This window comes from Molothrus aeneus, unplaced genomic scaffold (assembly GCF_037042795.1).
Source record: "Molothrus aeneus isolate 106 unplaced genomic scaffold, BPBGC_Maene_1.0 scaffold_294, whole genome shotgun sequence".
Taxonomy (NCBI): domain Eukaryota; kingdom Metazoa; phylum Chordata; class Aves; order Passeriformes; family Icteridae; genus Molothrus; species Molothrus aeneus.
Genome location: NW_027098958.1, coordinates 54,175 through 75,815, shown reverse-complemented (window position 1 = coordinate 75,815; position 21,641 = coordinate 54,175). Strand labels below are relative to the sequence as shown.

Sequence of the window (21,641 nt, the reverse complement as noted above, 5' to 3'; positions counted from 1 at the left end):
TTTCACAGTATCTCAGCAAATTTTCTGCTTTGTTTCTTTGCAGGTGCTGTCGCTGCCCTAGGCACGCCAAAGAACAGAGGAGGGCAGGTGAGTCGGAGTTTAGGCAGGCTGACTCCTAGGTGAGCGTTACACAGCAGCATGCTAAGCGTGTACCTTTTCTTTTCGCCGGTATCTTCCGGGCACCCTCTGGAGTCAAATCAAGATTTGAGGTGAGCCGGGGCAGTGGTGCGGAGGAGTCCCGGGGATTACTGTTTTTGAGGGCAATAGTCAGGTTTTCTGTTTTGTCTTAGGTACCCTGAGGAGGCTCGTAGCCAAAGCTTGGAAACGGCAGCACCGAAGCACACACGGAGAGCATCTCAGCATCCACGTCCGACCGAGGATGGATTTTGTCCGCTCCTCTTCCAAAAGCTAAGTGTCGGGGCCAGTGGCTGGGAGAAGGGTAAAAACCTTTACTCTCACAGGAGGCCATCAGATGTCAGCTTAGGGGACAGGTCTGTAGGGGGGCGGGCTCTCTGGAAGTAAAGGGAGAGGGTTTCCCCTCAGCCTCGCCAGAGCCTTTGCCGGGCAGGGCAGTTCCGACCCATCTCCACATTTTCGCGTACTTTGTGTCGTCCGCCTTCCTCGACTCGACGTCGTCACGGATCTTTCCCCCGAGGAGCTCGCCTTCACGTCCGGAGCTACGGCCACGGTCACCCGGCAGTCGGCTTCTTTCTCTAGGCTTGCCGAGCCTCTCGAGCATCCTCTTAATTGCTGTGGCACTAACTTGTTTTAACGAGTTCCGTTTCATCATCACGTGCTCTCGTCATAGGGCTTCCTTTCCTTTGGCATCATCAGCCTCTGGCTCATCTTGCGTTAGGAATCTCGGGTCCCTACGGGGACAGTGCCAGGCAGTTGTCACTCGTCTCTGTGTTATGTCGTCTGTGTCTATGTTATGTCGTCTGTGTCTGTGTTATGTAGTCTGTGTCCATTGTCTTACGTGTCACAGGCCTTTGTCACGTCTCGATGCTTTATTGGCACTATTCCGTGCCACATTGCCCATATTCTAGTCACGTTCCTTTCCGGATATCCCTTATTCCGGCATCTTTACATTTTTACTCTTTGAGACAGGAATGTCTCAAAGGGACAAGATGTTCTCATCCGTCTTCCTTCTCACTACCGGCTTTGGTAGTGCCTTTTTTTCCACGCCATTCTCTTGGACTTCTGGAGGAAGCGTCTTACACCCTCCTCACGTGACTGCAGAAGTTCTATAGGTTCTATCTTCTCAAAGGGTATAGGGCTCAAGAATTAGTATCTTCCAGAGAGTTACCTCAAGTCCTGGCTTATACTGTATGTGCTTACATTGCTTGTACCTATGCTGGCTTATACTGTATGTACTTATATTGTGTGTACCTATGTTGGCTTATACTGTATGTACTTACACTCCATGTACACTTGCACTGTATGCGTCGGCTTATATCGTGTGTACTTACGTTGTACCACTTATGGTCGGAGCTGCCCTGCCCTGGCACATAGTCACAGTTAGGTAGAACAGTTATAAAAACTTGACTGTTCATCTGTCTTTTATGGGATTTTGGGTAGAAAATTTATTGGTCCAGAGCGGGGACAAGTCCTAGCTGTCAGCCACTCGTTGACCGCTTCCTGTCGTCTCACAGGTCCCCGAGGCTACCGATTTCCCCAGAATCTACCATTTGACGTCGAGGAGCGGCAGCCAGAAGAAGCGTGGAAGCGCGTTCTTCAGCGTCTCGAGTAAGAGCCACAGGGAACGTTTAAATGGGAGGAGTGCGTGAGCATGTGTCTGTGTCTGTCTGTCTGCTCATCTCTGAGTGTGTGAGCGCATGCTGACTGGATTTAACCGTGTGACTTTTGCTTTTCAGGTTTTTCAACTCATTTGTAAATTTAGAGTAAAAAATCCCTAGCCTGGTTCCCCACCGCCACCCCCGGCTGGGTTTTTTTTTTCTTTTTTTTTTGCCCCCCGGCTGGGTTTTTTTTCCCCGGTCCCGGTCGGTCTGCGAGGCGACGTTCATCGCCAAAGTTTGGGCGCGCACCGTCCAGGGACTGGGTATTTCGTCAGGCAGGAGGATTTTTTGGAGGCTCCTGGGAACCACGTTCCTGAGGACCAAGGATTGCTGGGGTGTAATTTAGCAGTTGTGAGGGGAGGGACGGTGAGTTTGTGTGTCATTTGAAGGGGGTGTTAATGGTAGATGAGTGCTGTTTTTTGGGTGCTTTTGTTGTTTTGGGTGTCCTGTAACAATAAATCCACATGTAATGAAAATAGAAAAAGGTTATAATCTTGTGTTAATGTGTGTGTTGTGTTGTATTGCTCTGTATTGCAGTGTGAGCACAGGGTGAACTCTCTCCTCCTTGCTGTGACACCTGGGCTGGCAGGGATGACACAGTGACCTCTGCCAGCCCATGCTGCCTGTGCCATCACCTGGCACTGACGTGTTTGATGAAAATCCTTTCGCTGGGATTTTTCTCCTGAGAAGCCTCAGAACAGAAATGGAACCAATAACAATCTGGTGGCTGTGGAGTGTGGGCTGGAGATGGTTTAGCAACAGGGGCATCTTGGGTTGGTCTCCTGTGCATTGTTTCTACTTGATGACCAATCATGGTCCAGCGGTGTCGGGGCTGTGATCAGTCCCAGGTTTTTATTATTCATTCCTTTCCAGCTTTCTGATGTCTCCTTGCTCTTTTAGTGTAGTTCTAATATCTCATTTTCTTTTAATATAATAGAGATCATAAAATAATATTTCAGCCTTCTGAAAGGAGGAGTCAAGATTCTCATCTCCTCCCTTGTCCTGGAGGACCCTCAAACACCACCACAATCAGCGGCCGAGCGGGTTTGTGCGAGCCCCTCAGGAACCCTCGGCCGGTCCTGAGTCGGCAGCCCCGGCACGGCCGAGAGCGGGGAGACACTCTCTGTGCCCCGAGGGTACTGAGGGCACCTGGGCTGGGGGGAGACACTCTCTGTGCCCCGAGGGTGCTGAGGGCACCTGGCCTGGTCGCCTTTGCAGCACAAGAGACACCAGAGACAGCGGTAGATGATAAAGGGCCGACTCTTAGCAGGGGTTAATGCAAGGTTTTATTAGGAGTCCCATAGGAGCTCCTGCACCTCAGGGGGCTCCTGCCGAGAGTCCCGGGAGATGTGCCAAGGTTACATTTGAAGGGAGGTGGAAACCGACAGTAGATAACATCCTACCAACCATTAAGTGACCCTAAGGGATGGTTGCTGGGGGATAGACATATAGGACAGCGTATGGGGCAAGGCCTGAGGGGCTGACCCCTAGCCTCTGGCTAATCACTCGAGGACTTGGACCGAAACTTCTGGATGGAGGGAATGGGAGGCTGAGTGATTGACAGAGAGGCAGGGTGGGGGTTTGGGGATGATCTCATCCCGGGAGAGGGATAACACAGGTAAAGGGAGGGGGGTACAGTTTGGGATAAACCATTTGGGAAAAATATGAGGATACAAAACAAAATTACTTCAAAGTATTACAAAGTATAAAAATGCACTCCAGCAGGTTTGGGCAGCACCAAATAAAATGTAATAAAATGCTTTAAAAATAGAAAAATTAAAAATAAAAATAAATAAAATAACAAAATTAATTAAAAATAAATAATAAAAAAAACAAACTGTAAAGTGCTGTAAAGTGCCGTACAAGTTCCATAAAATGTAGTGCCGTAATGCAAGACCCTCAAACACCACCACAATCACCAGCTTAAATTGGTCTGGGCAGCACCAAGTAAAATAAAATAAAAAGCTTTAAAAATAGAAAAATTAAAAATAAAAATTAAATTAAAAACAAAATTAAAAAAATAAATGCTTTAAAAATAGAAAAATTAGAAATTAAAGCATTTTATTTTTTAATTTTATTTTTATTTTTTAAAAGAGAAAAATTAAAAATAAAAATTAAATAAAAATAAAATTTAAAAAGTGCTTTAAAAATAGAAAAATTACAAATAACAATTAAATAAAAATAAAATTAAATAAATAAAATAAATGCTTTAAAAATATAAAAATTAAAAATAAAAATTTAATACAAACAAAATTAAAAAATATAATAAATGCTTTAAAAATAGAAAAAATAAATATAAAAATTAAATTAAAAATTAATAAAATTAAAGGGTTTAAAAATAGAAAAATTAAAAATAGAAATAAAAAATAAAATTAAAAAATAAAAAAAGGTTTCAAAATATAAAATTAAAAAAAAAAGTAAATTAAAAATAAAATTCAACAATAAAGAAGCTTTGAAAATAGAAAAATTAAAAATAAAAATTAAATAAAAAATAAAATTAAAAAAATAAATGCTTTAAAAATAAAATTTAAGAATAAAAATAAATAAAAAATAAAATTTAAAAAATCAAAACCTTTGAAAATAGAAAATTTTAAAAATAAAAATTAAATAAAAAACAAAATTAAAAAATAAATGCTTTAAAAATAGAAAAAACAAATATAAAAATTAAAAAAACCCCAAAATTAAAAAATAAATGCTTTAAAAATACAAAAATTAAAAATAGAAAAATAAATAAAAAACGAAATTAAAAAAATAAATGCTTTAAAAATAGAAAACTTAAAAATAAAAAAATTAAAAATAAAATTAAAAAAATTAAAAGCTTTAAAAATAGAAAAATTAAAAATAAAAACAAATTAAAAAAATTTAAAAAAGGGTAAATAATAGAAAAATTAAAAATTAAATAAAAAAATTTTAAAAATCAAATAAATGCTTTTAAAATAGAAAAATTAAAAATAAACATTCAATAAAAAACAAAATTAAAACATATAATAAATGTTTTAAAAATAAAAGAATTAAATATAAAAATTAAATAAAAAATTAATAAAATAAAATGCTTTTAAAATAGAAAAATTAAAAATAAAAACAAATTTAAAAAATTTTAAAAAGGCTTTAAAAATAGAAAAATTAAAACTTAAATTAAAAAAATTAAAAATCAAATAAATGCTTTAAAAATAGAAAAATAAACATTCAATAAAAAACAAAATTAAAAAATATAATAAATCCTTTAAAATAAAAAAATGAATTATAAAAATTAAATAAAAATTAACAAAATAAAAATCTTTAAAAATAGAAAAATGAAAAATAAAAATAAAAAAAAATTAAAACAATAGTTTAAAAAGAGAAAAAATTAAAAATAAAATTAAAAAAACCCCCTTTAATAATAGAAAATTTAAAAATTAAATATAAATATTTAAAAAATAAAATAAATGTTTTAAAAATAAAAAAATTAAATAAAATTTTAAAAAATAAAAAGGTTTAAAAATAAAAATAAATAAAAAATAAAAAATACAAAGGCTTAAAAATAGAAAAATAAAAATTAAATAAAAAAGAAAATTAAAAAATAAATGCTTTAAAAAAAGAAAAATTAAATTTAAAAATTATATTTAAAAAAATTTTAAAAATAAAATAAAAAGCTTTAAAAATAGGAAAATAAAAAAAACCCAAAAAAATTAAAAAAATAAAATAAAAAACTTTAAAAATAGAAAAATTTAAAAAACCCCAAAATTAATAAAATAAAATTAATTAAAAATACATGAAAAACAAAATAAAAACTCTAAAGTGCTGTAAAGTGCCGTAAAATTTCCATAAACGTCGTAAAATTGCCGTAAAGCGACTGTCGTGCCGCAAAGCGCGACTGTCGTAAAAGGTGCCGCAAAGCGCGACTGTCGTAAAACTGTCGCAAAAGGTGCCGTAAAGCGCGACTATCGCAAAAGGTGCCGTAAAGCGCGACTGTCGTAAAAGGTGCCGTAAAGCGCGACTGTCGCAAAAGGTGCAGTAAAGCGAGACTGTCGTAAAAGTGTCGTAAAGCGCGACTGTCGTAAAAGTGTCGTAAATGGTGCCGTAAAGTGCGACTGTCGCAAAAGGTGCCGTAAAGCGCGACGGTCGTAAAACTGCCGTAAAGCGCGACTGTCGCAAAAGGTGCCGTAAAGCGCGACTGTCGCGAAAGTGTCGTAAAAGGTGCCGTAAAGCGCGACTGTCGCAAAAGTGTCGTAAATGGTGCCGTAAAGCGCGACTGTCGTAAAAGCTGCGTTTTTTTCGACAGTCGCGCTTTACGACACTACCTTTTATGGAACTTTTACGGTACTTTACAGTACTTTACGGATTTTATTTGGTTTTTTAATTATTTTTAATTAATTTTTTTTAAATTTAATTTTTATTTATTTTTTTTAATTTTCCTATTTTTAAAGCTTTTTTTTATCTTTTTTTAGTTTTAATTTTTCTATTTTAAAGCATTTATTTTATTTTTTAATTTTCCTTTTTATTTAATGTTTAGTTTAAATTTTTATATTTTTAAAGCATTTAAAAATTTTTCTATTTTTATTTTTTTCTTAATTTTTAGTTTTGAGGTTTTTTTTTAAAGCTTTTTTTTTCTTATTATTTTTGATTTAATTTTTATTTTTGATTTATCTATTTTTAAAGCTTTTTATTTTATTTTTTAATTTTTTAATTTTAATTTTTGATTTATTTTTTTTAAAGCATTTATTTTTTTTAATTTTATTTTTTAGTTTTTAGTTTTCATTTTTTATTTATAAACTATTTATTTTATTTTTTTAATTTTATTTTTTATTTCATATTTATTTTTGCTTTATCTATTTTTAAAGCATTTATTTTATTTTTTTAGTTTTTATTTATTTTTATATTTTTTTTTTTATTTTTAAAGCATTTATTTTATTTTTTATTTTTTATTTATTTTTTATTTTTGATTTTTCTATTTTTAAAGCTTTTTATTTTATCTTTTAATTTTATTTTTTATTTCATTTTTTGTTTTAATTTTTTAATTTTTAAAGCATTTATTTTTTTAATTTTATTTTTTATTTCATTTTTATTTTTTGCTTTTTTCTATTTTTAAAGCTTCTTAAAAAAAATTATTATTTATTTAATTTTTAGTTTTGATTTTTTTATTTTTAAAGCTTTTTTAATTTTTTAGTTAATTTTAATATTTGATCTTTCTATTTTTAAAGCTTCTTTTAATTTTTTATTTAATTTTTTATTTCATTTTTAGTTTTAATTTTTTATTTTTAAACTATTTATTTTATCTTTTTAATATTATATTTTCTTTTATTTTTATGATTTGCTTTTTCTATTTTTAAAGCATTTATTTTATTTTTTTAATTTTATTTTTTATTTAATTTTTGTTTAGATTTTTTTATTTTTAAACATTTTTTTAAAAATTAATTTTTATTTTTGATCTTTCTATTTTTAAAGCTTTTTAATTTTTTTTTAATTTTTAGTTTGAATTTTTTAATTTTTTAAACATTTATTTTATTTTTTAATTTTATTTTTTATTTCATTTTTAATTTTTTATTTTTAAACTATTTATTTTATTTTTTAAATTTTCTTATTTATTTAATTTTTAGTTTTGATTTTTTTATTTTTAAAGCATTTTTTATTATTTTTTATTTAATTTTTATTTTTGATCTTTCTGTTTTTAAAGATTTTTTTTATTTTTTAATTTTATTTTATATTTCATTTTTAGTTTTACTTTTTTATTTTTAAACTATTTATTTTATCTTTTTAATTTTATTTTTTATTTAATTTTTATTTTTTGCTTTTTCTATTTTTAAAGCTTTTATTTTATTTTTTAAATTTTCCTTTTTATTTAATTTTTAGTTTTGATTTTTTATTTTTAAAACATTTTTTTATTTTTTATTTTTTATTTAATTTTTATTTTTGATCTTTCTATTTTTAAAGCTCTTTTTATTTTTTATTTAATTTTTAGTTTTAATTTTTTTATTTTTAAACATTTATTTTATTTTTCAATTTTATTTTTTATTTCATTTTTAGTTTTAATTTTTTATTTTTAAACTATTTATTTTATTTTTTTAATTTTCTTTTTTATTTAATTTTTAGTTTTAATTTTTTTATTTTTAAAGCATTTTTTTATTATTTTTTATTTAATTTTTATTTTTGATCTTTCTGTTTTTAAAGATTTTTTTATTTTTTATTTAATTTTTAAAATTTTTTCTATTTTCAAAGCTTTTATTTTATTTTTTAATTTAATTTTTTATTTTTAAACTATTTATTTTATCTTTTTAATTTTCTTTTTTATTTAATTTTTATTTTTTGCTTTTTCTATTTTTAAAGCATTTCTTTTATTTTTTTTAATTTTTTTTTAATTTTTAGTTTTAATTTTTCTGTTTTTAAAGCTTTTTATTTTTTAAATTTTCTATTTTTTTTATTTTCCCAGTTTTAAAGCATTTATTTTATTTTTTATTTTATTTTTTATTTAATTTTTATTTTTAATTTTTCTATTTTTAAAGCTTTTTTTTTTATTTTATTTGGTGCTGCCCAGACCAACTCAAGCTGGTGATTGGGGTGGTGTTTGAGGGTCTTGCAGTTACCCCGATTAATAGGTAGAGATGATGTTTGGAGGCCACAGTGTTACAGGTAGGGGTTAAACTGTTTTTTAGGGTCTTTCAGGTGATTTTTCAGGGATTTTTAGGGATATTTTAGTGGTTTTTTTACAGGAGTTTTTTAGGAATTCTCTGGAAATGTTTAGGATACCTTTAGGGCTTTTTCAATAATTTTTAGGGTGTTTTAATGACTGTTTTACCCGGGCGCCCCAGCCACCCAAGGCACCCCATGCCAGCGCCGCGGCGCTCCAGCCCAGGCTCCCGTCAGCGCCGCCCGTGGTCGCTTCCCCTCTCCTGCCGCCGCCGCTGCATGGTGGGCCGAGCCGCGCCTTCCCCACCGCACCCTCCCGCTTCAGAGCTGCTGGATGGCACGGCTCCGCCGCCTCCTGCAACCAAGGACGTCCCGGCGTTCCCTTCCACGGCCGCAGCCGCAGCCCCGTTCCCGTAGCTCCGCCGCCTCCCGCACGCCCCGTCCTGCCCGCCGCCATGATGACTGCCCGCACTGCGGTAGTGACAGAACCCACGCATGCGCAGTTGCTACAACCCCAGCACCAGCGATATCACTCCGCGCCGACTCATGGAACCACAGCGCTGCTTCCGGGATCAGCCGCACGCATGCGCAGTTCTATCTCCACGGCCCCGCCGCCAACCCCCACTGCGTTCACCACAGCTTTGGTACAGCCCGGTCCCGGTTCCGAGCCGCTGCGTGCCGCTGTCCGGCCACAGCCGGCATCCCTGTGCCCTTTCACGCCACTTCTGCCACCACTGTGTTTATACACGGCACCACAGCAGGCAAAAACTGCAGCGCCTTGCATGTATCCCTCCGTGCCTCACAGAAAGGTGGTTCACATGTCCTTTAATATCATATGTGCAAATATTTCCAGTCTGCATTCTGCCTTATCAGAAGGCTAATTAATTGCTTTATTATACTATATTACATTACATCTAAACCCAATCTGCCAAGTACTCAACCCCGCACACAACTCATGACTGTCACCCAACAGTCCCAACACGCACACACACTTGGCCCCGACAGGCCAAGGAAACAAAACACCATCACTTTGGGTGAACAATCTCCACGCTGCATTCTACTTCGGCACAAACACAGGCACAGTAAATGAGATAAGAATTGTTTTTCCTTCCTCTGAGGTTCAGAGAATGTGAATCCCAGAAATATTCTTGGGAAGAATTGTGCCTTGCTTTTCTCTGTGAAGAAAAATGCGGTGCCAGGTGCACCCTTGCCTCCAGGGCAAAGAATCACGGAATGGCTTGGGTGGGAAGGGACCTTGAGGTTTATCTTTGATTTATGCAACACTTCAACAGGCAAGAGGGGGCTCATCTGCTTCAGAGCTGCTTGCTTTTCTCACACCTTTCACAAGCAAAGCCTGAAGCAAACCCTCCCAAGTTGCCCTATCGACCAGGGGACCCCTCAGCACTCGGCGACGCTGCCGGCAAAACCTCAAACTTTTACTCACACAGGGACGAGGCCGTGCACTCGGTTGTACTTTGAAGAATTGTTTTGGGGGGGGGGTTGGGTGTTTTTGGGCGTTTTTTAGGACTATTGAGGGTATGAGAAGGACTTTTTAGGGCTAGGGTATTCTTAGGGTTTTTCAGGGAATTTTTAGGTTTTTTTAGGGTCTTTTCATGGCACAACACATGGAGGATGAGGGGCAGCTTGAGGGGCACTGTGGGGGCTTGAGGGTGACAGAGGCTGGGGGCTGAGGGAGGAACAGGGAGAGGGGACAGCGGGTGACACACAGAGATGCTGAGGGTGGCAGGGGCAGCTGTAGGGTGACACAGAGAAGCTGGGGGCTGAGGGGCAAAGGAGAGGGGTCAAGGGTGACGCACAGGAGCTGAGGGCTGGGGGGCAGAGGGACCGGTTGAGGGGTAAAGAGAGAGGGCTTGAGGGCTGGACAGTCCAGTGGAGATCAGGGGTACAGGGTACAGCTGTACCACCCCTCACCCCAGCCCTAACCTCAGCCTAAGCAGCCCCCCTAAAAACAGCCTTTTCCCCCAACAGCAGCACAACACAGCAACCCTAACAGCGGGACCAGACAGCAACCCTCACACAGCAGCACAATGACAGAACCCTCAGAGGACAACGGACCCACTGCAAAAAGGTAGGAACGACATCTGTGGGCTAGACAGCAAGAGGTAGAGCTCGGAGACTGAGCATGTTTTTTTGAGTTTTTTTTCCAGGACTTTTACAGGTATTTAGGGGATTTTGGAAGGGACTTTTCTGGGACTACTTAGGGTATTGTTGGGGCTTTTTCAAAGCCATTTTATGAGTCTTTAGCATATTTGGAAGATTACGGTCAGGGTCAGAGGAAACACCCTCTGAAAAGGCAGAGTTTTAGGACTGCAGGGAAATGCTTGAGCAAGGGGCCAGCGGCGGCACAGCGGGTCGGGTCCCACGCTGCCAGTCCGAAGGTTGTAAGCTTTAGACCCAGCTAAGTTGTTGCGGTTAGGGTTAGATGCTCTCAGCTTTGGTCTGGGAGAACTTCCGCACAGAAAAACTCACCCCCCTGCGTCTCCCGACGCCAGTTCGCAGGAGGTGCTCGGCACTGCCAGGGCAGCCCGAGTTCTCGGCGGGGGCAGCTTTGCTCCCGGAGAAATCCTGCGCCGGCCCTCTTCCCCGTAAAGCCAAACTCACCCCCGCTGCGCGTCGACATCCGTTCGCAGGAGGCACGCGGCACTCCAAGGGCGGCAAGAGTTCTCGGCGTCGGCAGCCGCGGTCCGTGAGAAATCGTTCTCTGCGGTTTTGGAGGCCGAATCGCAGTTTCGGCCACGGGCACACAGAGAGGAAAGACCGTTAATTTCCTTAGAAAGGAAAGTCTGGCAGTCCATGGTTTAAGGGGCAGACGAAGGGCTGTGTAGGGGAAGGAACTCCTCACAGGACCTTTCTTCACCTCAAGCCCACTCCAAGGTCTAGCAGCCCCCCGTGTGCCCAGCTGCTTTCAGAGGGTTACCCAGGCACACCCGCACAGGGAGCTGCTAGTCCAGAGGGGCTAACAGGGGCATCCCAAGGGTCCCTCCAGGAACTACGGTCGGAGCATCCAGCACGGACTAGGGAGCAGCCGGACCCACCCGGGCACGGAGCAACACTTTGAGAAAATGCCAAGGGAAGAGCCCTTTTGCCAAGGGGCAGCATCTGAGCAGGCCAGGCAGCATGTGGGGTTCCAGGAGAGGGCTTTCAACTTTCCCCTTTTACTGTGCCAGTCCCTCCCAGAGCCCCCAGGCCCTCCACAGCACTCCCAGAAAGGAGAGGGGTTATTAGGAGAAAAAGGGTTTAGAAAAAAGGGAAAAAGCTTCCTTTTCCTTTATTTTTTGTGTTCAAACTGGGAGGAAGTCTGCTTCCCCTGCAATTTTAATGGTCTCAGTTGAAAGAATCCCTGCCTTTTCTGTGCTGTTCGGGGTATTAATTGACAGGGAGTCCTCATTTTTGATTATTTTCCTGTTTAAGTAGAAGGGGAAAACCTTGACAATATTTCTTATGGGTTTGAATTAAGGGTAGCCAGCCCCTTTTTGTTGTCCTGAGGCCTAAATTGAGGGAGAAGCCCAGCTATACCCTCCATCCTAAGAGTTTGAACTGAGGGAAAAATCCCTCTTTTTTCATCACTGGAGAGATTTAAAGAGAGAGAAAAACCTCTGGATTCCACTGGAGAGGAAAACCCCTCTTTTCCCAGTACTTAAGGAGAATAAATTAAAGGGCAGAAGCTATTTATTTGCCATTGTATTAGTTTCAGTAGAGGTAGCTGCCCCATTTCCTCTGTTTAAGGGGTTCACTGGAAGGAATCTCTGCTTTTTTCAGCATTTTAAGGGTTTAAAACTACATTTCAGGGCTCTTTTTTCTGTGCCATAGGACCAAGTATCTGAGAGCAGGGTAAGCCGGGCACGCACTTAACCCTTACACTGCCTGGGAAGTTTTTATTTTTCTTATTTTTACTTATAAAGTAGTTAGGCCTAATTAGAGGTCCCAAGGAGACTTAGACAATTTTCTCCACCCAGCTTAGTCACACGTGAAATACTACTTAATAGCCACTAAGGAATGATTAGGAAAGTTAACAGCAAATCACCCAATTTATCTAGTTATGCTGTCTAAACAGAAACTTTTATTTCTTACCAGTTTTGTACCCTTTTGCTCCAAATAGATGTTGCAAAAAAAAAAGCACTGATATTTTTCTGGAGAGTTTTCTTCTATAACAAGCCCTCTACTCCCCTTGAAATCAAATTAGAAACGCCAAACACCTGCAGTCGCTCTGAGGGTTGTTATACCCCGTGGGATTCGCCCCCTCCCTTTTCCTGGGTGCCATGGGAACGAGAGGCGGGCACCATCAGGGGTATATTAACCCCAGCCTTTGCCCAGGGCCTTCATTCCCCCTCTGGGATGTGCTGGGATAAGAGCTCTCCTCTCATTTCAGGTAAGAGGCTCTTTCAGTTTACCTCAGCTTGTTTTCAGTAGGTGTTTCTGGGTATCTAAAGCAACAGAGGCTTTGAAGATACTGTGAAGAAAACAGCCTGGAATACAGCGAGTATTTAAGTTCACAGTTTTGGGTTTTGTGTTTAGGGGTGGTAAAGTGCATTTGTAATTTCTGATTTTGTTCTGTTTTTTTTTTTTGGAGAAGTGCAGCTTCCAGAGGCTGCAGGTTGTGTCAGCTACAACACTTTTTTCAGCAGATTCATCGTGTCCCAAGAGGCATCTGCCCAGTGTCTAAGATGATGTTTGAGATTGAGGCTTCAGGTGAGTTGAGGATTGTGACTAGGAGAGGGAGGCTGAGCAGGTATCCGGTTAGGAGTTATTGTTGGGGGCATGGGTTTGAAGGCAGCAGGGTGAGAAAGGGTGTTTATTTGAGCCCCCCACCCCAGGCCTTTTAGAAGCCGAGCAGAGGCATTCACACGTCTTACAGCACACAAGGTCACCCACTGCACTCACAGGAATGCCATTTAACTTTGCTTTTCTCTAACCCAGGTGCCACTCATAATAACGGCCACAGCCTTGGAATCAGGATGAAGCTGGAGCCTGAAGGACTCAGGCACACTCAGGAGAGGGCAAGTAGCTGACTCGCTGGGATTTGGCCCACATAACTCTGTACTCATACATTGGTTTTGGTTTTCTTTATTGTAGCTGACCGAGAGGCTAACAGGCGATCACAGGGCCCTCTGAGGCAGGCTCATTTCAGGTGCAACGTGGATCCTCATCACCGATCATCCAAAAGATAAGTCGGGGCCACGGCCTGGAGATGGGACAATGGGAGAGTAGCGGGTTGGGAGTTCCTGGGACAGATTTAAAAAATAGCAGAGGGAAAAGCAATCTCCTCCAAGGGGCCTCTTAGGACAGCTGAAGGGAGAGGCTCTGATTTTGATGGCAGCTTTCAGGCGGGCAGCGCAGAACAGTTCCGGTCCCTGTCGTGTTGTCCGGCGTACCGTGTTACCTAGTGAGTCTTTGGGGTCCCTTTTGCCTTTTCCCCTCGAGACCCTCACCACAAGCATGATGTGTTGTGTTTATCGTCCCCCTGTTTGTCACGTTCTGTGTCACGGGTGTCTGCACATATTTGTGCCGGAGCTGCTCTGCCCTGCCCTGCCGCATAGCCTGCTGCAAGAGGACAAGTCCCAGGGACTCGCAGTTTGTGGGGTGTTGCCAGAGTCTAGATGATATTCCTAGATAGACAGAAGATGTTTGGAGCTGTGAAGTTATCCTGCAGGCCTTTGACTTTTGTCCTCACTTTCTTTCAGACGCAGAAGGATAAAATCCAGGGCAAAATCCATCCACCCATCCCGGGTGAGGAGGTTCCCCTGAGCAGGTCAGTCACCGTTTGTCTCTGCAGGGAGAGTGTAAAGTGTGACTGGATATCAGCAGTCAAGGTGAGGTGGGCAAGGTGAGCACTGAGTAGCGTCCAGAAGCAGTTGTTATTGCTCCAGTCTCACTTTCCGGTGCAACTCTAAGCATCCGTTCCTGTGTTTTCATCAGCCTCGGAGGGCGGCCGAAGGGTGCGGCCCCAGGAGCCGGGCATTCTTAGGAGAACGGTGAGTGGCAGAATTGTTGGGTTTTGGCCAGTGTGCTGCAGAGATCATGCATTGATATTTGCATTTCTTTCATGTAGCTGACTAAGAAACAACAGGGAGTTGTTGAACAACAGTGCCAGCAGGAACTTCCCAGATGTTGAGGCAGCCTTCTGTTGCACCTGACACGGACCTGCATCCCCAGATGTCTGAGAGATAAGTAGAGGGGTACAACCCACAGAGGGGATGAAAGCGGGGTGCAGGGTAGGGACCCACCGGGAGGGGTTTTTGAGTCTCCTTTGGAGATGGGGGTGTCCATGAAGCGGACACCCTTAAGCCCCATAAAAGGAAAGCCTGACTTTTCATCACAGTGCTGAGGTGCGCAGGGCAGAGCAGTCCTGGTGTGTATCGTGTCACTTGTCTTTTGTGTATTATGTGTTGTTTGCATATGTCATGTCCTTTACCTTAGGCCTTGGAGGGGCCTGTCAGGAGCCCTGGCATCATTGTTAGTATCTGTGATCTCTGCATTCCTCGGCCTGGCACCAATGCCATAGAACTTTCGCCTCAGGAGCTCAGACAGGCATCAGACTCTCTTGTCTCTTTAGAAGCATCCGGTCGGATGTCTTTTCAGGTCTTGTTCTGAGCTGTGTGGACAGCTCTGCCCCGCCAGGATCTATTATGGCGGACTAGGACTCGAAAGAACATGAGGGCAGGTAGAGGCTTCTGGCCGTAGGATTCTCGGGCATCCATCTTTGCAGTTCTTGGAATAAATCATTCGGTTAGCATCTTCTTCCTCCAGGTTTCTCTGAGCCTCATCAGCTCACCCTCGGTCTCTCCTCGGTCATCTCCTTTTGCATTCTCTCAGTCCTCGCAGCCATTTTCCTTGCCAGGAGATTTCTGTCCGGGTCGTGTCCCCGTTGTCTGTCACGTCTTGTCTGTCCCGTGTCACGGGTGTCTGCACACATTTGTGCCGGAGCTGCTCTGCCCTGCCACATAGCCTGGCGCAATAGGACAAGCCCTGGGGAGTTGAAATTTGTAATGTGGGGTGTACTTGGAATCTAGATGCCATTCCTAGATTGACCTAAGGTGTTTGCAGCTTTTGAGTTATCCTGCAGGTGTTTGACATATGTTCTGACTTTCTTTCAGGTGCAGATGCATTGCACCCATGGCAGAGCCCCCATCCTGGGTGAGTGGGTTCCCACAAGCAGGTGAGGCACCATTTGTCTCTGCAGGGGAAGTGTCGAGGGTGACCCTGTTACAGCTCTGTTCTTTTTCTTTATTTTTAGGAAGTAAAGCTGGATCTCAGCAGTCAAGTTCAGGAGAGCAAGGTGATCAGGAGCATTTCTTGTTGCTGAGGTCTCAATTCCTGGGGCAAGTCTAAGTCTCCATTCTTTTTTGTGTGGTTTAGGCAATCCACTCGGAGCCTGCCAAGCCCCTGTCACCAGCTGGCCGACGCACCCGGTTCCCTGCACATGAGAGCCCTGTGGATGCATTACAGGCCCTGGTGATGAAACCCTGAACTCTTCCATTTAAAGGTGCCATCCAGGTGACCTTGGGCACCTGCCAAGGAGTTGGGGTGAGTCGGGGAAGTAGGGAGGAGGAGCGAGGGTCCCCTCAGGTTTCAGCCATGCCAAATCACCTCATCTCCTCTTAACCCAGGCACCCCCTGTGACAACGGCCTCGGTCTCCGAGCGTGCCCGAAGCGTGCGGCCCGAGCAGCTGAGCGTTCTTAGGAGAAGGGTGAGTAGCAGACTTGTGGGGTTTTGGCCGATGGGCTGCCGAGATCGGGCACTGATGTTTGGTTTTCTTTAACGCAGCTGTCTGAGAGACACCAGCCCGGTGCCAGCAGGAGCTTCCCGGCTGACGAGGTGGCCTTTCTTCGCACCCGAGACCGGCATCCCCAGATGTGCGAGAGATAAGTAGAGGGCCACGACCCACAGAGGGGATGAAAGCAGGGTGCTGGTTTGGGAATTACTGGGAGGGGTTTTTGTTTCCCCTTTGGAGGTGGCGGTGTCCCTGAAGCGGCCCCTTAGGCCCCATAAAAGCAAAGCCTGACTTTGGATCACAGTGCTGAGGTGCGCAGGGCAGAGCAGTCCCGGCGTGTATCGTGTCACTTGTCTTTTGTGTATTATGTGTTGTTTGCATATGTCATGTCTTTTCCCTGAGCCCTTTGAGGGGCCTGTCAGAAACCCTGGCATCATTGTTAGCATCTGTGCTCTCTGCATTCCTCGTCCTGGCACCCAGGCCATAGAACTTTTGCCTCAGGAGCTCAGGCAGGCATCAGACTCTCTTGTCTCTTTAGATGCATCCGGTCGGATGTCTTTTCAGGTCTTGTTCTGAGCTGTATGGACAGCTATGCCCCGCCAGGATCCATTATGGCGGACTTGGACTTGAAAGAACGTGAGTACAGGTAGAGGCTTCTGGCCGTAGGATTCTCGGGCATCCATCTTTGCAGTTCTTGGAATAAATCATTCAGTTAGCATCTTCTTCCTCCAGGTTTCTCTGAGCCTCATCAGCTCACCATCGGTCTCCCCTCGGTCATCTCCTTTTGCATTCTCTCAGTCCTCGCAGCCATTTTCCTTGCCAGGAGATTTCTGTCCGTGTCGTGTCCCCGTTGTTTGTCATGTCCTGTCTGTCCTGTGTCACGGGTGTGCGCACACACATTTGTGCCGGAGCTGCTCTGCCCTGCCGCATAGCCTGGTGCAATAGGAGAAGTCCCGGGGACTTGATGTTTGTAATGTGGGGTGTAGTTGGACTCTAGGTGGGATGTGTAGATGGACACAAGATATCTGGAGCTCTTAAGAGCCAGACTGTTGCAGGCTAACTTGTCCTAACTTTTTTTTCAGATTCAGATGGATTAAATGTGTGCCAGAGGGCCCCATCCCGGGTGAGTGGTTTCCCCCAACCAGGTGAGGCACCGTTTATCTCTGCAGCAGAAGTGTTTGTGGTGACTCTGTTACAGCTCTGTTCTTTGTCTTTCTTTTTAGGAAGCAAATCTGGATACCAGCAGTCAAGGTGAGCAGTGGAGAGAAGTAGTTGTTATTGCTCAGCTCTCAGTGTCTGGTGCAGCTCTAAGTTTCCATTCTCTTTTTTTGTGGTTTAGGCAATCCACTCGGAGTACGCCGAGCCCCCGTCACCAGCCGGCCGATGCACGGGGTTCCCTGCACGTGTGAGCCCTGTGGATGCGTTACAGGCCCTGGTGATGAAGCCCAGAACTTTTCTATTTAAAGGTGCCATCCAGGTGGCCTTGGGCACCTGCCAAGGAGTTGGGTGAGTCGGGGAAGTAGGGAGGAGGAGTGATGGTCCCCTCAGGTTTCAGCCATGCCAAATCACCTCATCTCCTCTTAACCCAGACACCCCCTGTGACGATGGCCTCGGTCTCCGAACGTGCCCGAAGCATGCGGCCCGAGGAGCTGAGCGTTCTTAGGAGAAGGGCGAGTAGCAGACTTGTGGGGTTTTGGCCGAGGGGCTGCCGAGATCGGGCACTGATGTTTGGTTTTCTTTAATGCAGCTGTCTAAGAGACACCAGCCCGGTGCCAGCAGGAGCTTCCCGGCTGACGAGGTGGCCTTTCTTCGCACCCGAGACCGGCATCCCCAGATGTGCGAGAGATAAGTAGAGGGCCACGACCCACAGAGGGGATGAAAGCAGGGTGCTGGTTTGGGAATTACTGGGAGGGGTTTTTGTTTCCCCTTTGGAGGTGGCGGTGTCCCTGAAGCGGCCCCTTAGGCCCCATAAAAGCAAAGCCTGACTTTTGATCACAGTGCTGAGGTGCGCAGGGCAGAGCAGTCCCAGCGTGTATCGTGTCACTTGTCTTTTGTGTATTATGTGTTGTTTGCATATGTCATGTCTTTTCCCTGAGCCCTTTGAGGGGCCTGTCAGAAACCCTGGCATCATTGTTAGCATCTGTGCTCTCTGCATTCCTCGTCCTGGCACCCAGGCCATAGAACTTTTGCCTCAGGAGCTCAGACAGGCATCAGACTCTCTTGTCTCTTTAGATGCATCCGGTCGGATGTCTTTTCAGGTCTTGTTCTGAGCTGTATGGACAGCTATGCCCCGCCAGGATCCATTATGGCGGACTTGGACTTGAAAGAACGTGAGTACAGGTAGAGGCTTCTGGCCGTAGGATTCTCGGGCATCCATCTTTGCAGTTCTTGGAATAAATCATTCAGTTAGCATCTTCTTCCTCCAGGTTTCTCTGAGCCTCATCAGCTCACCATCGGTCTCCCCTCGGTCATCTCCTTTTGCATTCTCTCAGTCCTCGCAGCCATTTTCCTTGCCAGGAGATTTCTGTCCGTGTCGTGTCCCCGTTGTTTGTCATGTCCTGTCTGTCCTGTGTCACGGGTGTGCGCACACACATTTGTGCCGGAGCTGCTCTGCCCTGCCGCATAGCCTGGTGCAATAGGAGAAGTCCCGGGGACTTGATGTTTGTAATGTGGGGTGTAGTTGGACTCTAGGTGGGATGTGTAGATGGACACAAGATATCTGGAGCTCTTAAGAGCCAGACTGTTGCAGGCTAACTTGTCCTAACTTTTTTTTCAGATTCAGATGGATTAAATGTGTGCCAGAGGGCCCCATCCTGGGTGAGTGGTTTCCCCCAACCAGGTGAGGCACCGTTTATCTCTGCAGCAGAAGTGTTTGTGGTGACTCTGTTACAGCTCTGTTCTTTGTCTTTCTTTTTAGGAAGCAAATCTGGATACCAGCAGTCAAGGTGAGCAGTGGAGAGAAGTAGTTGTTATTGCTCAGCTCTCAGTGTCTGGTGCAGCTCTAAGTTTCCATTCTCTTTTTTTGTGGTTTAGGCAATCCACTCGGAGTACGCCGAGCCCCCGTCACCAGCCGGCCGATGCATGGGGTTCCCTGCACGTGTGAGCCCTGTGGATGCGTTACAGGCCCTGGTGATGAAGCCCAGAACTTTTCTATTTAAAGGTGCCATCCAGGTGGCCTTGGGCACCTGCCAAGGAGTTGGGTGAGTCGGGGAAGTAGGGAGGAGGAGTGATGGTCCCCTCAGGTTTCAGCCATGCCAAATCACCTCATCTCCTCTTAACCCAGACACCCCCTGTGACGATGGCCTCGGTCTCCGAACGTGCCCGAAGCATGCGGCCCGAGGAGCTGAGCGTTCTTAGGAGAAGGGCGAGTAGCAGACTTGTGGGGTTTTGGCCGAGGGGCTGCCGAGATCGGGCACTGATGTTTGGTTTTCTTTAATGCAGCTGTCTAAGAGACACCAGCCCGGTGCCAGCAGGAGCTTCCCGGCTGACGAGGTGGCCTTTCTTCGCACCCGAGACCGGCATCCCCAGATGTGCGAGAGATAAGTAGAGGGCCACGACACACAGAGGGGATGAAAGCAGGGTGCTGGTTTGGGAATTACTGGGAGGGGTTTTTGTTTCCCCTTTGGAGGTGGCGGTGTCCCTGAAGCGGCCCCTTAGGCCCCATAAAAGCAAAGCCTGACTTTTGATCACAGTGCTGAGGTGCGCAGGGCAGAGCAGTCCTGGTGTGTATTGTGTCACTTGTCTTTTGTGTTTTATGTGTTGTTTGCATATGTCATGTCTTTTTCCTGAGCCCTTTGAGGGGCCTGTCAGAAACCCTGGCATCATTGTTAGCATCTGTGCTCTCTGCATTCCTCGGCCTGGCACCCAGGCCGTAGAACTTTTGACTCGGGATCTCAGACAGGCATCAGACTCTCTTGTCTCTTTAGAAGCATCCGGTCGGATGTCTTTTCAGGTCTTGTTCTGAGCTGTATGGACAGCTATGTCCCGCCAGGATCCATTATGGCGGACTAGGACTTGAAAGAACGTGAGTACAGGTAGAGGCTTCTGGCCGTAGGATTCTCGGGCATCCATCTTTGCAGTTCTTGGAATAAATCATTCAGTTAGCGTCTTCTTCCTCCAGGTTTCTCTGAGCCTCATCAGCTCACCATCGGTCTCCCCTCGGTCATCTCCTTTTGCATTCTCTCAGTCCTCGCAGCCATTTTCCTTGCCAGGAGGTTTCTGTCCATGTTGTGTCCCCGTTGTTTGTCACGTCCTGTCCTGTGTCACGGGTGTCTGCACACACATTTGTGCCGGAGCTGCTCTGCCCTGCCGCATAGCCTGGTGCAATATGAGAAGTCCTGTGGACTTGAAGTTTGTAATGTGGGGTGTGGTTGAACTCTAGGTGCGATGTGTCGATGGACACAAGATATCTGGAGCTCTTAAGTTATCCTGCAGCCCTTTGACTTTCGTCCTAACTTTCTTTCAGATGCAGATGGATAAAATCCAGGGCAGAGCCCCCCATCCCAGGTGAGGGGATTGCCCTGAGCAGGTCAGTCACTGTTTGTTTCTGCAGAGGGAGCATAAATGGTGGCTGTTACAGCAGTGTTCTTTGTCTCTCTTTTTAGGAAGTCAAGGCCGAGTGGGTGAGGTGAGCATTGAGTAGCGTACAGAAGCAGTTGTTATTGCTGATGTCTCAGTTTTTGTGCAGTTGTAAGCATCTCCTCTTGTTTTTGTTGTCTTTTAGCTGGTCCACTTGCCATCTATCCTGGCCGAGCATATCCGTGCCAGGTGTGTGCAGGCTTAAGGTATTGTTGTGGCATCCTTGTCAGATTTGGGAGGTTGTGTTTTCACAGTATCTCAGCAAATTTTCTGCTTTGTTTCTTTGCAGGTGCTGTCGCTGCCCTAGGCACGCCAAGGAACAGAGGAGGGCAGGTGAGTCGGAGTTTAGGCAGGCTGACTCCTAGGTGAGCGTTACACAGCAGCATGCTAAGCGTGTACCTTTTCTTTTCGCCGGTATCTTCCGGGCACCCTCTGGAGTCAAATCAAGATTTGAGGTGAGCCGGGGCAGTGGTGCGGAGGAGTCCCGGGGATTACTGTTTTTGAGGGCAATAGTCAGGTTTTCTGTTTTGTCTTAGGTACCCTGAGGAGGCTCGTAGCCAAAGCTTGGAAACGGCAGCACCGAAGCACACACGGAGAGCATCTCAGCGTCCACGTCCGACCGTGGATGGATTTTGTCCGATCCTCTTCCAAAAGCTAAGTGTCGGGGGCCAGTGGCTGGGAGAAGGGTAAAAACCTTTACTCTCACAGGAGGCCATCAGATGTCAGCTTAGGGGACAGGTCTGTAGTGGGGCGGGCTCTCTGGAAGTAAAGGGAGAGGGTTTCCCCTCGGCCTCGCCAGAGCCTTTGCCGGGCAGGGCAGTTCCGACCCATCTCCACATTTTCGCGTACTTTGTGTCGTCCGCCTTCCTCGACTCGACGTCGTCACGGATCTTTCCCCCGAGGAGCTCGCCTTCACGTCCGGAGCTACGGC

The 21,641-nt window shown here is 43.7% G+C and overlaps 1 long non-coding RNA gene across 1 annotated transcript; it reads left to right on the top strand.

The window, feature by feature from the left end:
• The first annotated feature begins 475 nt into the window (after positions 1-475).
• On the top strand, positions 476-2,765 carry LOC136569862 (uncharacterized). The gene is made up of 2 exons (XR_010785488.1): positions 476-1,746; positions 1,875-2,765. It is a non-coding gene; the product is annotated as an uncharacterized lncRNA (long non-coding RNA).
• The last annotated feature ends 18,876 nt before the right edge of the window (positions 2,766-21,641 follow it).